Raw genomic sequence first — 17,759 nt, 5'->3', positions numbered from 1 at the left:
GGGAAACTGAGTTCTTAAAAGGAATTATTTATTTGTGTCCCACCCAGATTGGCCTCCCTATTTTAAGGTGACAGAATGAAGAAGGCAGGGCCACAGGTTTATATGCAACTGATTCTCAGTGACAAATGCAACAAGAGGTTCTCTTCAAATGAATTCAAGGGGCCTCATTGTCAGGACCAACTCCAGGGAGAAGAAAATGACAGAATCTAGTTTAAAGTCTGGTCTATGGACCAGACTGGGGCTCAGAGCCCAATTCCAGCACAAGAAAAATGAAATTGTGTCTTTATTCACATATGAGGCCATTCAGGGCAAGGCAGAGAAATATTGATAATAGATCGTTTTGATTTATTGGTTCAGAAAGAGACTCAAATGACTCATTGTGTTTACATGTGGTGGGAAAGGGGATGTTGGGGACCTGTGGTAAGGGTTACTGCCCACCAAGCCGGCTCTCTTACAGCCAGGGTCTAAGTCCAGCTCATTATTATCAACACCTCCATTCTGTTCTTCTTGTCTTGCTCTCATCATCCTTGTCTCTAACTCCTTCAAGGGGTTTCATGTGACCCACTCTGCCCCTTGACAATGTCATTTCTTCATTCTATCCCTATGGCAACTACAAACACTTTCCCAATGATGCCTTCTCTCCTTCATTTTCCTCTTTGTCAGAATCAGCCACCAACAGGAGGCAGCGCCTTCAGCTGCCAAATGGCAGCTAAGGGGGTTACTGGGGACAGAGGAGGCCATCGGATGAGTGAAGAGAAACTCATGGTAATATGGGTTGTGGGGTCAGCTGCCTCCTGAAGCCAAGAATGGGCAGCAGTGAAGCCAACAACATAGGACGTCAAGAAAAGAAGCAGCAGGAGTAGCTGGGGCTTCCAGGCAGGCTCTGCAAGAGAAGCAGTGCCTTACATGACCTGTAGATAAAGGGGGTGGGGGGCTTCAGGCAGGTGAGGAAAGGGAATCAGTTACAGATATGAAATTTGGGTTTTTTCAAAGGCCCCTGAGAGTTCAGTAAGTATTATTGCATAGCATTCTTATAAGGGGTTAGAATTAATTCGCATATCACATCCATTTTCATAATAGAATCAAACACTTAGATGTGGAGATTTTCTAGACAAACCTCTTCATCTTGTAGATTTAAAAATAAGACCCAAGGAAATAAAATAATATGTTAGCTGCAGATTTGTGACCTGTAGTGGGCTTCCAGTACTGGCTCTTGTCCACATACGACCTTTATCATTAGGTCAGCCCTTTCTAGGGCTTAAAAGATGCACCAGCAGAGCGTGAAATGGACCCAAGCAAATACCCCGTGCAACTCTGTTCAGTTGGAAAGGCAAGGCGAAGCCTCTCCATGTTAGAGGTGAGATGACTGATTCCAGTGCCCTTACCACAAAGTGGGAGAAGACAGCAGGGCTGGGCTCTACAGTCCCTGAGGCTCCTGTCCTCCCTGCCTGTGCGTGGGTTTCCCTCTTCCCTCCTCCTTTCTTAGTCCATCACACACTCTGGACACTCCAGTGGACACCCCAGACAAAAGTGCGGTTCTTAAGGAGCTGATATTCTGGTGGGGAGACACAGACCAACACAAATCAACATGAAGTCAGGCGGTATTGGGTACTCTGGGGAAAACAAAGCAGGGAGGAGGGACCAGGAGTGCTGGGGGCAGATGGTGGCTGTGTTAGACGAGGTGGGGAGGGAAGGCAGCTCAGATGAGTGAATGAATGAGCAGCAACCTGGAAGGGGAAAGACGAGCCATCAGAACACCTGGGACAGGTATATTACCAGCAGACGGTAGCAGCAAGTGCAAAGGATGTGAGGACATAGCTTGTCCAGCATGTTTGAGAAGCAGCTAGGGGCTAAGGCAAAATGAGCAAAGGAGAGAATAAAAGCAGGAGGCCATGGCAAGAAGTTGGCTTTGACTCAGAGTGAGATGGCAGTCATAAAAGAATGTAAGCTTAAGAGGTCCTGATATCCTAAAAGGACCACCCCGGCTGCAGTGTTGGGAGAGGGGCATGAAGCAGGGAGAAGCGTGCTCATACTATAGTAGTAATCGAGGTGAGAGGTGATGATCAGTAGACCAAGGGCTCTCAGCATGATGACAGTTACTATTACAGTGTCTGTCAATTATGCAAATGCTTAAGGTCCCTATTACTAAATGAATCCACAGTGTTCACATTACAACAGCCTTTACATACCTTTGAAAAACAAATTGTACATGGATATATTTAAATTGCATTATTTACAAGGCCTGAATACTGCATGTTCAATGAATAGCTGATTTTTAGACCCCCTCCTCCCCTACTGTGACCCAAAAATGGGCCACTGAAACTTTGTTTCTGTCACCTCTCCCATTCCACTGAGCAGCCTAAGCCCCATTTTCTCAGGCCTCTCTGCCAGAAGGGTCTGATAAGCTCGTGTGGGCTAGGGTGTCAACCATGATAACTGAACAAGGATTCATAACCTGGAATTGATCCCTACTTGGGATTCAAAAGACCCAAGAATGGCCCCAAACTGTAGGTGAAATATGTGTGGGTGTATGCAGTAAGAGGTCAACTTCTATTAGATTCTCAAGGGGTCCTTACTAAGAAAAAGAAAGTAAGGCCCGCAAGTAAATAAGTTATTCCTCCCAGATACTCTATATGCCTTCACAAGGACTTTCAATGCTTGGCCCCAAACAGTGAGCACCAGATGGGGGTGAAGGAGGGGAAAGGACCGACATTTTGAACCCATCAGACTTCATTTCACCCCAAGCAGAAAGACCCACACAATCTATAAGTAAACACGTAACTTCTCGGGTCCCAGAAAGACAACTTTCTTTCTCTCCGAACCTCCGTCTTGGACACTGCCTCTGATACGCTCATTAAAAATTCGTGGACTGGAAAGAAAAAGCTATACAAGTGTTCCCATCTGAGAAACAACAGAAGGGTAAGGTCATTCCAAAGGAACACCCATATTGGGAGCAATAAATAAATAAATAATCTGAAGCCTATATGCTACCTTTGGGTAAATCATGCTTGATTTGAAGGTCAAGAGCATTACAATGCCCTGCTTCACCGAGGTGCATGAAGGCTGAGGCTTGTGGTCTGGTAGAAGAATTTGCAGGGTGTAATTATGCACCCCTTCAACATCCCACCCCTTCCACATGATGTGAAACAATGTGTCACAGTCCCGAACAGTCAAAGCAGTAATTTACAAGAGTCAGCAATTCCACAGGGCAGGTAGACCATATTTCAAAATGGTAAAGGGAGTTGGGGGGATGAAGGAGGGGGAACCAGCCGATCAATTTACAAAGATCCTGTTTCTCTGCCACTCTGTTGACCTTTCAGGCAAGACCTAATGCCAATTAGCTCAGTTATAAAGTCCATAATTCTTGTGGGGCAGGCCGTGTGTAGCACATGATCATTTTACAACGTTTGCCCTAATTTGCAGCCCCCAAACATGGACTCCTGGGGCTGCAAGGTGGGGGCAGGGGGAGTTTGTTGGCAAGCGGTGGGAGCAGCTGGAAGGGATCACAGAGCACAATTACTGTCTGCGCATGGCCACATCTGGAAAACAGCTCCGTGCTGGCTTTAAAACAGTATTAATGAAGAATGGAACCTTGTGCTGGGAAGGACGGGGTAGGGGGAAGGGGGGTGATGGGAGGAAATAAGAGGGGGGCACCCTTCTGCCCAACTTGGTAGGGATAAAAAGACAACAAAGAAAACAGCCGGCAGGGTATAAGACCAAATCCAGGGAGAGCAGGGTGTTGACAAGAGAGAGGCGGCAGAGCAATGCTGTTCCTTTAGCAGAGGTCTCTAAGCCTCCTCCTTTTCGCCATCTTCAAAGCTGGGCGCCCATGCCAGACAGGACCTCTTTGCAATGATGGAGCAGACATTCTTCTGTAGTGTGATATTTTAGTGGTATCTGTAGGACTCGCAATAAAAAAAAAAAAAAAAAAAAAATAGACCCTACCGGTACCTAAATTCTACCACTACACATTCAGTCCTTTGGTCAAGGGGTCCCTTCTCCTGAGATGGATTTAAAAGTGCAGATGCACCTGCTCCTTTAGGGTACCAGGCACATAGTAGCTGCCCCATAACTATCTGTTGGCTAGAATTGAATTGAATGAGCTGAATAACTCATTTTGTGACTATGATCAGATTGATTTCTATCTCTGATTTCTCAGCTATAAGGGGGATGCTAGACCAGTGACTTTCAATTGTGAGGGCAGAGGGAGAGGGCAGCATTTCTTTCCAACAGAGTGCGCAAATTCCACGGGGAGGGGACAGGTAGTATTCATGATCTGAGAAAGAATATTCAATAGTACAACATAGTTTTATATTTAGAAAACCAAAGAGTCTTCCCCTAATACAAAAGACTTCCCTAACACAATCTACAGAAAGAAATGCACAACAGAATCTTTCTGGATGGTGAGGATTTATAAACTGACCTTAGAATTCCGAATGGGCACTTCCTATCCCACCCAAAATCAAAGCATCTCTAGAGCTCTCAGGGAGGGAGGGGGATTTATTTTATTATGCATCAGAAGAAAAGGCTGAGGCTGAAAAACCCCAAGTAGATGGATTTGAGGCCTCCAGGTCCAGTGTTCTCCATTTGGCAGTTTAATGAGACAGAGCGGCTGCTCAGATTCCCAAGGTCTAGGTACCCTTAAAGGAACAGCAAGGACAAATTGCAAAGAAAACAGGAAGTCACAGAGGTGTAAACAAACTTCCCCTTCTTGCTCTGTACCTGTTTCTCTGCCTGCCCAACACTGCATCTTCGGCATTGCTTAGGGGTGTGGAGAGCATGGCCCACCTGAGCATGTTCCAGTGTTTACCAGAAAACCATGGAAGGAAGTGTATCCACTCCCACCCCTGAGGCCGGGCACCCTTCATTCTTGTTTAGATACCTCCTTCAGAACACAGAAAGTATGCCCTTCAAACAGGTCTGAGTTCAAGTCCTGCCTCAGCCATTTAGACACTAAATGACCTTAAGCAATTTATGTAATCTTTCTATATCTGGGTGTCCTTTTCTGCAAAATAAAGATAATAATACCCATCTCGTGGGATGATCATGAGGATTAAATGAGATCATATATGTTGCTGTGATTTCTCTGCTGCTTGGAATGCTAAATTTCTATTTATGCAACACAATTTATATTTATTTACATTCAACCTTATATGTAATCTGTGTAGAGCCAGATTCAGGATGGGCTGAGTATACATGCCAAAAACAACGTTTTATTTCTGCTAGGAATTGAGCCCTCACACGAAGCACCCACAGAGATGTTTGTGTCACCTTCCCTCTCCTGACAGCACAATACTTCTACACGATATTGCCAATATTAAGTATAAAAAGTCCCTGCATATGAGAATTCTTTAGAAGACACTTGCCAAAAGAAAGCATTTCCCACGTGTTCCTAATAAGTCCAAATGCTGTATCTGCAAGCCTAAATACAGACACTTCTCTGCTACAACACAATAGAGCATCAGGCCCCACACATGGTAAGTGCTCCAGAAGGGTAGGCGATATTCATACAGGCAGTACCTTTGCTTGTAGCATAGTCCTCACGTGTTAAGAAACCAGTGCCCTCTAAATTCTTACTTTTGCCCCCATGGAAGCACTACCCACGGAGTTGAACCCCTCCCCCCAGATGACCCATCATCAAATAGTTGACAGCTGCTATTTTGTACTGTCCCTCACTCTCAACCGCTATCATCTTCCCCACGGTTCTCATTTCCCTTCCCTAATACTTCCTGCAGTAGTTTTGACCCTGCCACACTGGTCTGGATGTCCTGTGCCAATGCCTCTCTTAAAAGGGCGTGCATGGTCAGACCAGGCTGCTGAGCCCGGTGAATGTGTCTAAGTTTGCATTTATCTTCCTGCCAGCCCTGCAGCGTTGCAGGCTCAGGTGCTGTGGCTACACACTCCTGAATGAACTTCCTAAGGAAAGGCATTTGGAAATAGCCTAGAGCAGTGGGATTTGGTTCACACCTTTACAATTGTCTTTTCATCTTCTAAACACGCTTTTATAGTGCTCTGTGCACCATTCGACCAGATTACTAACATCCGAGGCACTACTTTGTTTCCCATGTCCTCCTTGGAGTGAACTCAGGGCTCTGATTTGGGGTGCTAGAACCCACAGGACCCTCCGCTAGCTACAAGTAGAAAATATCAGCCCGAGGGCTCTCCTCCCTTGGGAAAGAGGACATTTGACCAAGCTCTCTGGCCTTCAAGGGATAAGGGATCAACCACATCAAAGTCATGGAGCAGAGGCTTCCTGGGTGTGGCCTTAAATCCCTACCTAATATTCTTTTCTAAGATCTATCCTCTGCCCACAAGTCCACACCCTCGGCCTCTGGACCACCTGTGAGCCCATGCCCGCCTCCGCAGCTCATTCCTTAATTCATTCACTCACTTGTTCATTCACCTATTCATTCTCACTGGCCTATATTTACCTGGCGTCTCTTATGTTAGCCACAGTGATAGCATGTATTTGTATAGCTCTCAAAGGTTGCTAAACCCTTTCACACACTTTATTCATTTAAACCTCAATAGCCCAGCAAAGTTGTATCATCCCTTTTCTAAAAATAAGAAAGCTGGGTCTCAGGGAAGATAAATGGCTTTGTCCAAAGTTAAAAGGTCCATACTCAGCTATTGCAATACCACAGATGAGAACGGCACACTTACCCTCAGGACCTCCTCCCATCCTGGGCTTTCTCACTACCACCTTTGTTCTATCCATAAACCTTAGGTTGTAGCCCAGTTACCTCTCTCCTTTACTGTCATGGCCTCCAATTCTCCCTCCTGAGCTTTCTCCTCCCTGGCACTGGCTGAGAGATAGGGTGTTGATTCCTGATGTCTCCCCCACCTGAAACTAACAACACCTCTGCTTTCTATGGGATCTTATCCCGAGATCCTATAGAGGAACCAGAAATGAAAAAAGCAATGTCAAGCAACGCTGGCTGCAGTTAACCTTGATCTTCTCTAAAATGAGTTTAAAACTCAGCCTTCTGTCTGGAGCCCTCTTTCCCGACAGCTCCTTGTAAGGGTTTCCGTGCTATGCTCTGTCTTTCAATCCTGAGGGTGCACTCCTGCTTCCCCCTATCCCTCTCCAGGAAGGTTCTCTTTTACCCTGACTCTGGAAGTTCTGAACAATGTATTGTAAGCCCATGAGACTCACAGAGGACACTAGATAGACTGTTATTCTTGTCCCCCTGCTTAGCATAGAAAAAGTCAACTTAGGTCCTTCCTTGGACAGATACAAAAACAAGGCATTGTTCCCATCATCAAGATATAAGCCATAGTGTGGAGTTAAAGCCAAAATAAGCAGTATAGATAAGAGTTCTGAGGACTGGAAAAGGAGTAGGATGGGAGGTGGGGGATGTGGAGTCATATAGACAGTGGCCTGGGCCAGGCAGAAGGGTTTTACAGTAGAGTATATGTTGTGAAAGCAGGGATGTAGGGGGGACCTTCTAGGTGGGGGAGCAGGTCAGGAATCAGCAAAGTGCGTTTTAGGGACACTGAAGAGACCAGCCAATATGAGTCAAAGGACAAAGTGTCTGGGGAGTTGAGGGGCCATGTGGCAATTGAAGATGTTACCTTCATCCTGCAGACAGCAGAAGGCTCCTGGACTTTGCCCAGGGGTCCTGCTTCCCTTGTCCTGTTCCTTATAGTTCAGCTTAGTCTGTGGAAGCTCCCTGGGGAGAGTTACAGCAAAATCATTGGTTGGTTTGTCTACTTCTAGGGCTGCTGCCCAGCCCAGGTGTTCAGGGGCCAGGCCTGGAGGTGATATCTATCACTCCCGCCCACCTGCCCACTTTGCCAGCCAGACTGAGGCCACATGGCTGCACCTCACTACTGGGGGGCTGAGAAATGGGGTCCAGGAGGAGGGGCAGCCCATTAGGCCATTAGGTGGGCATCCTGCCAGTCTCTTCCTCACAGACACCTGTGTAATCGCCAAGCACAATTAGCAAATGTTAACATTCTCTTATTTGCTTCAGATTTTTATTATGAGAAAAAAACATACAGAATGAGTTAAAGAGTCTTATATCCCATTCCCTAATCCCCTGACTCTCTCCAGAGGTGGCTCCTGGCAAGAACTGCATGTATTTCTTTCTCATCCTGTGTTCTCACATGTACGTGGATCCATTGAACCTTCATGAATTGTATCTTAAAAATCAACATTTCCATTTGGGGAATCTACACATATTGATAATTCATCTTCATTTTCTTTACTTTAACTGCTCTGGAGTATGTCATCATTTTCCATATTCTCTTTATCCATCCCTATCGATGGACATTTAGCTCAGGTCTTTTTTTATTATTTATTCATTATTTGTTATTTCTTCTATGTAAACCATGCTGCATTGAAACCCTTGTACCTATTTTCTAAAGCCCACATTCTCCTGTTATAGAGATACTGTTGAGACTCTCTATTCCAGTCCAAATACAATTATTAAGTCTAGATGGCATGCAGAACAACAAACGAAAAGCAATAAATAATGCAAAAGAATGAATCCAGAGATCCTGCCTTGGAGGAGCTTACAGTCTAGAAACTGGGATAAGCCTATTAAAAACCTGCATGTTAAAAGCTCTAGGACAGTGCCCAGGATGCCCATGTACGATGAAGAGATAATATCTAGTTGGCTCAATAGAGGGGAGTGGAAGGCAGTGAGATGAAGCAGAAAACCTACATGGATATGGATTTTATCAAGAAAGCTTTCTTAAGAGAACTTCATCTTGATAGGGACCTCCAAGAAAATATAAGATTTAAGTGCTTAGTGATGTTTAATAAACAGGAGAGAGGATATTCCTGGCAGGGGGAACAGCAGGAGCAAGTGCCCTGGGGCAGAACTAAGCGTGGAATGTGAGCTGTCTCGTCTGGCTGGAGTGCCTGGCTGAGATGGGCTGGGAGCCATTCTTCCATTTTCAAATTTGAGCTCAGCCCCACATTCGGGATGATGTCCACGTGGCCTGTTGCCCGGGGCAGGCAGCCCAGTAGTATTTTTCCATTACCCTGAGCAGAGAAGTTCAGTCACTTGTTGATAGCAATGTGACCATTCAAGGAGAAAACAATTAGGGATGCTGACCTCTGGCCCCTGGAGAAGAGGGAGGGAAGGAAAAAATTCTCCCCAGGGGGAAGGAGCTGGGTGGGAAACATCCAAGAGGGTAATTGGTAAATATTATTGTTTCATTCCATGTTTGCCTGCTCCGCTCAGGTCCCCGTGCGAGTGGTGCGTTTAAATCACACTGTCTGACTTTGGCAGGTTTAATTGAGTCGCCACTGAAAAAGAAATTATCCCTGTGCTATTAATTTTTATAGTTCCTCGGGGCTTTTAAAAAGTGTTTGGATTTTCTAGGACTTTGAAAATGAAAACATTAAATTTTATTAAAAGGAAACGCAGGGGGGCTGGCAGGGCCCAGCCAGGTCCTGACGCGACTGTTGGTGGAAAGGTTTGGGCCCTCACAGGCAGCGTGACAAAAGTTTTGCCCCTTTTGGAATTAGAGTCAGATGGTCTCCAAAGATGTGTAATGTCAACCAGGCCCACCTTCCCCGCTGGCACAGGGCACCCAGACCCCGTGCCCAAATCCAAACCCTCTGCCTGCAGTTACGGGCTAAGGGAGCTTTCTTCAGGACCAGGGGGTACACAGGGTGAACCCCGCTTGTGGGGGCCAGAAGTTTTCACAGTGTAAGCATCCTTCTTAAGAAAAAGAACTGCAAATACCAAATTATGTTCGAAAGTAAAATAAATGGTATTTAGAAAGAGAAAAGAAATCAAAGCCAATTATAAATTTTTAAAAGCTGATGAATTCCACAGCCACCACAAAATTTAGAATAACTTTCTGACACTCCTCCAGAGTATTTTTTCTTCCTCTTTTTCTTTTTTTCTTTTTGGCTACCAATTCTTTGATCATCTCTTTAAATGACTATCACTTTTTCAATGTCATTTTTATAAAAAGAATACAAAGATAATTCAGTCTCTCCTTTAACAAGTTGATCCAATTTTGTATTTTATTACTCGTGCTTTGAAAAGGTTTCTTTCCATCTCGCAATTTGTCACTGGTAATGCCATGTGAATTTTCAGGATTGTTATCAACCTTGGGAAAACCTCTGTCAAGTATCTTTCATTATGAGCTATGAGATTTCAGGGCATTTCGGCTTCTCTTTTACAGTGACAAATCTAAAATATGCTTTGAATTTATGAAACTTACTAACCAGATTGTCATCGACGTCCTCATTGCAGTGGCATATAATGAGTTTTATGTTATCTCCGTCAATGTCAGCATTTCCTGTCAAATCAGCAAGACACTTAAACACGGGGATTCTGATAAATCCTATGTTGGTAATTCCCATCAAAAAAGAAACAAAATGAATGGTGCATTTATAATTGCATTACTTTGCATGATCGAGTATATTCCTGGCAGGAGAGAACTTTCATTTTTGCCTAGGCAGTGATAAGAACAGAATCCTCTGCTTAGAATTTCACATACCTGATGATTGGAGGAATTCCCCACCAATTAGCTTCTCTGTTTTACACCTTGTTTCTCCTCCAGTCTCCTTGACCTTTTAGTGCTGCGAACCATGGGACATGTTCACTCAGGTCTCCACACAACTTCAGGGGGACCTTCATGGCATGACATAGAGTGCACCTGCACAGGGGACACAGGGTGTGCCTGGAAGTCTTTGCTACATGGTGACAGCTAGCAATAAGTGAATTACAGAGAAGTGACCAAACACTGTGAAAATATATCCCACAAACCTAAACCAAACATACACCCAACTCAATTACCCCATAGCTAGTCTCCAAAGTGGCCACCCTGATGCCATCAAAAGGTGAAAAGTATAGCAGGGAACTCATCAGAAGTGGAAAAAAGCATCATATAAACAGATTATAGTTAAAATATCTTGGGTTCACCAAGTATATGAAAATGGATGACTAGACTGATGAAGGGCCCAGAAGCTTAAGTGTCTTTAGCGTTAACAGAAAATTCACTTCTGCACACTACGAAAGAACTGAGGGGAGGACCTTGAACCTAGAGCTGTCAGGGAATTAACCGCATGTGGAGACATAAAAACACAGAACTACACACAACCCAAATATGACAAGGAAATGGAAGGGAGTCTTGTGTGGAGCTGCCGATGAGGTTCAGACAAGCAAGAGATCAGGGTGAGACAGGAAGGCCCAGGAAGGCAAGGAGTAGAACTTGAACTGGGAGTGATTCAGATAGCTGAAGAGGAGCACACCTGTGTTCATGGGTGTGTGTTTGTACATGTGTGTGTTGGTAGTATACCACGTATGCATGTGTACATGTGTGTACCTCCATGTGGGTATGCATGTGTGCGCCTGTGTAGGGTGCACATGTGCATGTGTGGGTGTTTGTAGGGAGGAATTAAAGGGGTCAACCTAAAGTCTGCAGGAAAATGGCCTGGCATAAGGTGGACATCAAGGTGACAAATCAGGAGGACATTTGAGGCTCAGAAAGGTGAGGCCATTTGCCCCAGGTTTCACATTCCACAGCTGATCAGCAGCAGAACACAGAACCATCCCCAGGCCTCCTGACACTACATCCAAGATGTTGTCCAGCACCCCACACAGAATCTCGGGTTCCTCTCCGGGGCTGTTTTAGTGCACCCTGAGCTGCTTCTCCACGGGCAGAGCATCCTTGTAGATGCAGGACGGACGCCAAACAAACCTGATGTAGTCCTCCTGCCTCCTCTGAGGGCCACTCTGGTGTTATAAATCACCCAGCCAGTTCTGACTCCAGAAAGAAAGAAGTTGCCTTACCTTTTTACCAGATGCCTCAGTTCCAGCTCTGTCTCTATTTAAACCCACAAGGCACTGAGTGTCAGGCAGGAGATGAGTTCAGGGGAGATGCGTCTTTTGCTTTGATGGCAGAGTTGTGGCAGTTTACCCACGCTTACTTAAGGAAACAGTAGGTGTGGGTCATTTCTGACCCAGAAGTAACAATTCTAGAAGCTTGATGCATTATTGCAGGTGAGAAAACAACCCAAACATCAGTAGAATATCAAGGAATAATAACAGTAACTTTGAGTTTCAGCAGTCTCAACTCTACAATTCCAATTTTCTGGTCATGCCCATTTTACAGGCGAGGAAACTAAGGTTTAGAAAAGTTAAGGAGATTGCCCAAGTCACATAGGTAAAGTAGCAGAACCCAAAATTAGATTCACATAGTCTGATTTCAGGATCTGTGTCTTAACCACTACATACTGCTGCCTTTAAAGGAAGTAAGTAGAATAATTCTCCCATAAGCACCGAACCTTGACCAGATCCCCTAAAACATGGGACCATTTAAAAACCCTCTAAAGAGAAAGCTGATGGAAGCCTTCTCTGTGCTGTCATCCCCAACACACACACACGCATGTCCACGTCACTGCCTCCCTAGCCAGAGCCAGACTTCCTTCCTGTGACTGTCCCCCCACCAATAACTAAGGCTGCAGCCAGTTAGTTGCTGATCTTTGACTCCTGTTTAATCTCCACATGGGCCCTCCGGTCTTACAGCTTTTGCCCCTGAGTATTTCAGTTATAAAAGGAAGAGTCTTGGGGGTGAGGAATTCTATCTGCATTAACAGATACCTGCTGCAGGGTGGTGCAGGCTGAAAATACTCCCAGCTTTGCTCAGTAGGTCAAGTTTATGAGTGGTGCTGATGAGGCCTCTGGGTAAGATGAAAGGTTTTCAGAATGTGTGTGTGTGTGTGTGTGTGTGTGTGTGTGTGTGTGTGTGTGTGTGAAAGCATTTTCAAGTGACAACTAAAGTTGCAGCCTTATGTGGTCAAATGGGAGTCTGGAAATTTATTTGGGTTGAGTATTTGAGGAGATCTAGGAGCAAACTATTCTATCATTCTGTCTCATTTTATAGCTGAGTGTGTGCACATAGCATGCTTGTAAGTGTGAGTGTAAGTTGAGTGTGTGCACACAGCTCACAAGGAGAGAAAGGACCAAAGAGTTAGCCTGACACAGACTGAAGGGTACCAGTTCCAAATTTTCTTCCTAGCTCTGTTTATCATTGTTCATGCCAAAAAGTAAAGGGTAACACCCCCCTGTTCCAGACTGAAGTCATAAATCTCAGGCTTGTGGGAACAGGGCCCACCCTTCCCCAGCAGAGACACACAAAGTGTGGAAACTTCCACTGGCCTGTGGTTGACCTCCCTACCTCCAAGTTCTTGCATCTTAAAGGGACCCCAGCTGGCCAAGGAACAGCAAGCTGGCTGGACAGCCCAGTTTTGAGCTGTTGTCCTTGAAAAGAGGGGAGCTTCATTGTATTATTCAATGCCTTGCATGCCTTAAAACTGGGGAAGAGTGTCCCTTCAATTCAGAAGCCTGAGATTATTTTCTCTCTGCTTCTGAAAAAGCTAACCTCTCTCTGGGGAACAGCCAGGTGAGTGTGTGGCACATGGGGGATGTGAGAAGGTAGGACACCTGGTCATTAGCTAAACTGTCTTGAGCAAGCCACCTGCCACTCTGGGCCTCCACCTTTGCTAACAACTTCATTGGCGAATGACTGGGTTCAAAGTCACAATGGTTAGTTACCTCCAAAGGAGGTCTATAAAAAAGGATTATGAAAGGGAGGCAAGTACAAAGAACTTTATGAATAACAGACCCATCCCACAACCTTCAGGAGATGAGCACAATGATGTAGAGAAGGGCACCTGCTCCTCAATGTCACAGGACTTGGTCTAGGCTGATCTTTCTAGTGTTATGATGCTCGATTCACCGCAAAGGAACTTCATGGGTGTTGAGCTGTCCTTATCCCCTCATCCAGACACTCGTGGAAGTGCCCAGCATTCGGGGGACTGAACTGCTCAAGATGGCAGCATCTGTGTCCTGATCACAATCAGCAACTTCCTTTCTGTATCTTCCTCTTTGTTCCTCGCTTCCTTTGATTCCTGCCTGCCACCCCCAACAGGGCCTTTCCTCACCCACTCCCTGGATGGCTGTGAAACTTGGCTAATTGTTGAGCTCTATGGGCGCAACCAGTACATCACTGTCTTGTGTCTGGTGCTATAGCTGCCCATGATGGCACCTCTGCCAGAGAAGCAGGAGGCCCATCTGGCCTTGCCTTCAGAGGGCATGCTGTCTGATTGAAAGAGCATGGTAGTCATTAGTACTGTTGGCTAAACATTTAGGGTGGTTCCCCATTCAAGGCACATGGTAGGATTACATGTGCTACTCATTGTGGTGGGTAGTTCCACACAAATAGTTCTGACCCATGATTTGTGAGCAAAAGTATCATGTCACTTCCAAGCCACACATCTCATTGCTGAGTCAAGACCTCACAAAGAAAAATTTTGTCTTTGACATGAAGGCTAACTTCTTCAAGAAGGCAGCTTCTTTGTCAGCCTGAGTCCTTGAAGGACAATGTTAAGGAAAGCCCAACCCAATCCCCCATTGACCATGACATACATTTAATATGAGCAAGAAATAAACATAGGTTTTAATCCATAGAGATTTGGCGGTTGTTACTGCAGCACAGCCTAATCTACCCTGACTGTTACAGAGACACAAGGCATATAAGTCTTAGACAAGATGAGAGTAATACAGGGCTGTGGATGGTCATATTCTGAACATTATAAAACTGATGGTAAACACTGGATGCAACAAAAGAGGAGTTTATTGTAAGCTTGCATGGCCTGAGACCACTTCTAGGAATCTGTGTAGGATTTAAATTAGGTTGATGGGAGTGGAAGAAATGTCCACCTCTCCTGTTTTTCCCTAAACATTGTGTACTGATTCTGTCCTAAATTGCACTTCCAACATTTCACAGTTAGGGGGACTTCAGGCTTCAATGGCACCCCTCATGACCCCCTTCCCTCATCCCAGCTACTTCTCAATACACACCCTCAACCTTCTATTTATTTCTACCTTCACTCACCCTTACCTCCAGTCTGAGAAAATATGGTACCCTCCTCCTGTCCAAATTCAATCTGCTCCACCAGCTCTCAGGGACTTCACTCCCTCAATGACTCACCATCCCCCTCTTTTGTTTATACCTCCCTCCTCCCTCTCCACTAGTTTCTTATCAATAGCCTGTAAATGCTCTCAAACACCTTCTTTTTTGAAATACAAATCATCTCTTAACCTTGAACCAACCCCTTTATTCTAGTCCAAATGATTCATTAATATACCAATTCTATTAATATACCATTCCATTAGAATTCACTATGAGCTTCCTCCTTACAGAATAAAATTCAAGATTTAGGGATCAGATGCTATAAAAAGCAACTTAAGGTATACTTAATCCAGACTTTATATCTCATCCCTGGTCAGTGTTAGCCATCTCACAATATAGTGTCTAGGAAATCAATATTCTATGAAATAGCAATTTCAGGAGGGAAGTTCACCCTGGCTGGCTATATGTGGGCAATTAGGTATGCTATAGTGACAGTGGGCCTGATTTACTATGAAGTACTCATGCCTTTATGGTAAAATAATTTGGCTCATTAAGTAATCTGTCTGCCAAGTGCTGGTCCACACCAATATCTACTTCCATTGCCAGTGGGAGACGCTAGAGTCCAGGGATGGAAGTCAGGTGTTGTGGGTCCCTGTCTCAGATGTCATCTAACCAGCTATGTGACCTTGAACTAGTCACCCTTCTGCAGGCTTCAGTGTGCAGCCCACCCAACTCTACCCTTAATTGGAAGAGTTTGATTAAAGGCCCTGCGATGTCCTTAAAATTCCCATTATTTGATTCTCTCTCATCATTCTTTTCTGAGCTGAAGTATAGTGTTGTCAAGCATGAAGAAGGAATTGGAACTGTATCAATTTGTTCCAGATAAGCAGGGAAAAAGAACCTTTCATCCTGTAGCAAGTATATGCCATTGAGGGGAACCAGCTGGTGAGGGGTTGATATGGGCTGGTATGTGGTGGGCATCTCTTAATAGAGAGGAAGTAGGGAAAGAGCACAGCCCTCTGGTCTCATCCCAGCAACAGCTGGTAATAGCTGTGTGACCTTGAACTAGTTCACTTAATTGCCCTTTGGACCTAAAATTCCATGACATCTTATATGTTCTTTAAGACCCGGTCTGCAATCTCCCCAAACCCTCACCCTACCATCACCTTGAAATGAAGCCCTTCACATATCATATGGTTGGCACTTGACCCAACTGGTGTATTTTAAAGCAGATGTCCTTTCTAAGATCTCCCATTAGCAGACTTCTGGGCAATATCCTACTCTAAGACAATCCGTGCCTACATGTACCCAAATACTGAGGTCTGAGAGCAACGTGAGAGTAAGACAGCATTTTAGAAAAGTCATTGCTTATGGGCACTGAGTTCACTATATTCTGGTCGACAGTATATTATAAAATTATTTAAAAGTGTGCCATCGTTTACCTTTACATAGTATGTTGAAGTCTTCAAGCAGTGTGACTTCCATCATTTTCTTTGATCTTCACAATCCTCTTATTCTCAGTTTTCCCATCTCAGAACACATGCCTTTGTCAGTAGACCAAGGCAGGCCAGGGGTCTGGACAAGGCACCTCCTCCTGGAGCGTCATGTGACACTGAGATTGTGAAGCAAGGGCAGAGGGGATGTTAAGGAATTTGAAGTAGTAAGTAATGTTTTCTTGTTCCTATATTAAACAAACACATAAATTATGGAGTTCATTGTGTCTCCTTCTACTAGACTAGAATCATCATGAGACTACGGTCTTTTTATTGTTGTTGTTCCTTGTTGAGTTCCAAGTGCCTAGAGTAGTACCATGTATGTAGTAGGCTCTCAGTAAAATTTTGATTAATGAATGAATATACATTGTGTATGAATTTTTAAGATAAAACTTGAGACTTCAGGGAAATGATGTCATCAAAGGAATGTCACTTTAAACTCTAATCCTAGACTCCTTTAAGTTTATCCATTTATTTACCTGTGCCTTTGGGTTACTTCCTGAAGATAGGAAATTAGGATATGATGTAGCCTAATTCATAGAGGAAAAAGCAGAGCTCTAGATGAATGAAGATCCTACTCAAGGTTATACAGCCCGGAACTAATGGCGGTGAGAACTAGCACACATCAACTTGAGAATCATTTCTTTAATAAATTCAGTGAGCTAGGTATTGGATTAGTTGCACTTTTTTAAAAAAAAATTATTTATTTATTTGTTTATTTATTTTTAGAGAGGGGGGGAGGAGAAAGAGAGGGAGAGAAACATCATTGTGTGGTTGCCTCTCACTCATGCCCCCAACTGGGGACCTGACGTGCAACCTAGTCATGTGCCCTGACTGTGAATCAAACCAGGGACACTTGGCTCACAGACCGACGCTCAATCCACTGAGCCACAGCAGCCAGGGCAGATTAGTTGCACTTTTAAACACAGTGGAGTCACAGGGCTCTCTACTTTCAGCTGGCTATCTTTTCTCTGTCCATCTCAAGCCTCGTCTGGGCATTCCTTTCCTCCATGACACTATACCGCAAAGCCTTCCATTCTCCTTCTAGTCCCTGACATTCTTTTTCTTTCTTTTTTTTTTTAACAAGGTTATTTTGTTTTATTTTATTTTTATTTTATTTATCTGCTTTTAGATAGAGGGGAAAGGAGAAAGAGAGGGAGAGAAACATCAATGTGTGGTTGCCTCTCACGTGCCCCCTACCTGGGACCTGATGTGCAACCTAGTCATGTGCCCTGACTGGGAATCGAACCAGCGACACTTGGTTCACAGGCCGACGCTCAATCCACTGAGCCACGGCAGCCAGGGCCTGACCATTCTTTTTCAAGTGCAAAAATGTACTGGTAGTTTCTATGGGGCTACAAAGAAGGGTATTAAAAAAAC

General features: G+C 44.6%; 1 long non-coding RNA gene across 1 annotated transcript; it reads right to left on the bottom strand.

The window, feature by feature from the left end:
• Positions 1–3,076: 3,076 nt before the first annotated feature.
• On the bottom strand, positions 3,077–5,691 carry LOC150002615 (uncharacterized). The gene is made up of 2 exons (XR_016512626.1): positions 5,367–5,691; positions 3,077–3,897 (listed from the first exon to the last, which is right to left on the bottom strand). It is a non-coding gene; the product is annotated as an uncharacterized LOC150002615 (long non-coding RNA).
• Between the last annotated feature and the right edge of the window lie 12,068 nt (positions 5,692–17,759).

The sequence above is a fragment of the Furipterus horrens genome, unplaced genomic scaffold (assembly GCF_987537825.1).
Source record: "Furipterus horrens unplaced genomic scaffold, mFurHor1.1.pri manual_scaffold_8, whole genome shotgun sequence".
Taxonomy (NCBI): Eukaryota; Metazoa; Chordata; class Mammalia; order Chiroptera; family Furipteridae; genus Furipterus; species Furipterus horrens.
This window is presented reverse-complemented; position numbering and strand designations above follow the sequence as displayed.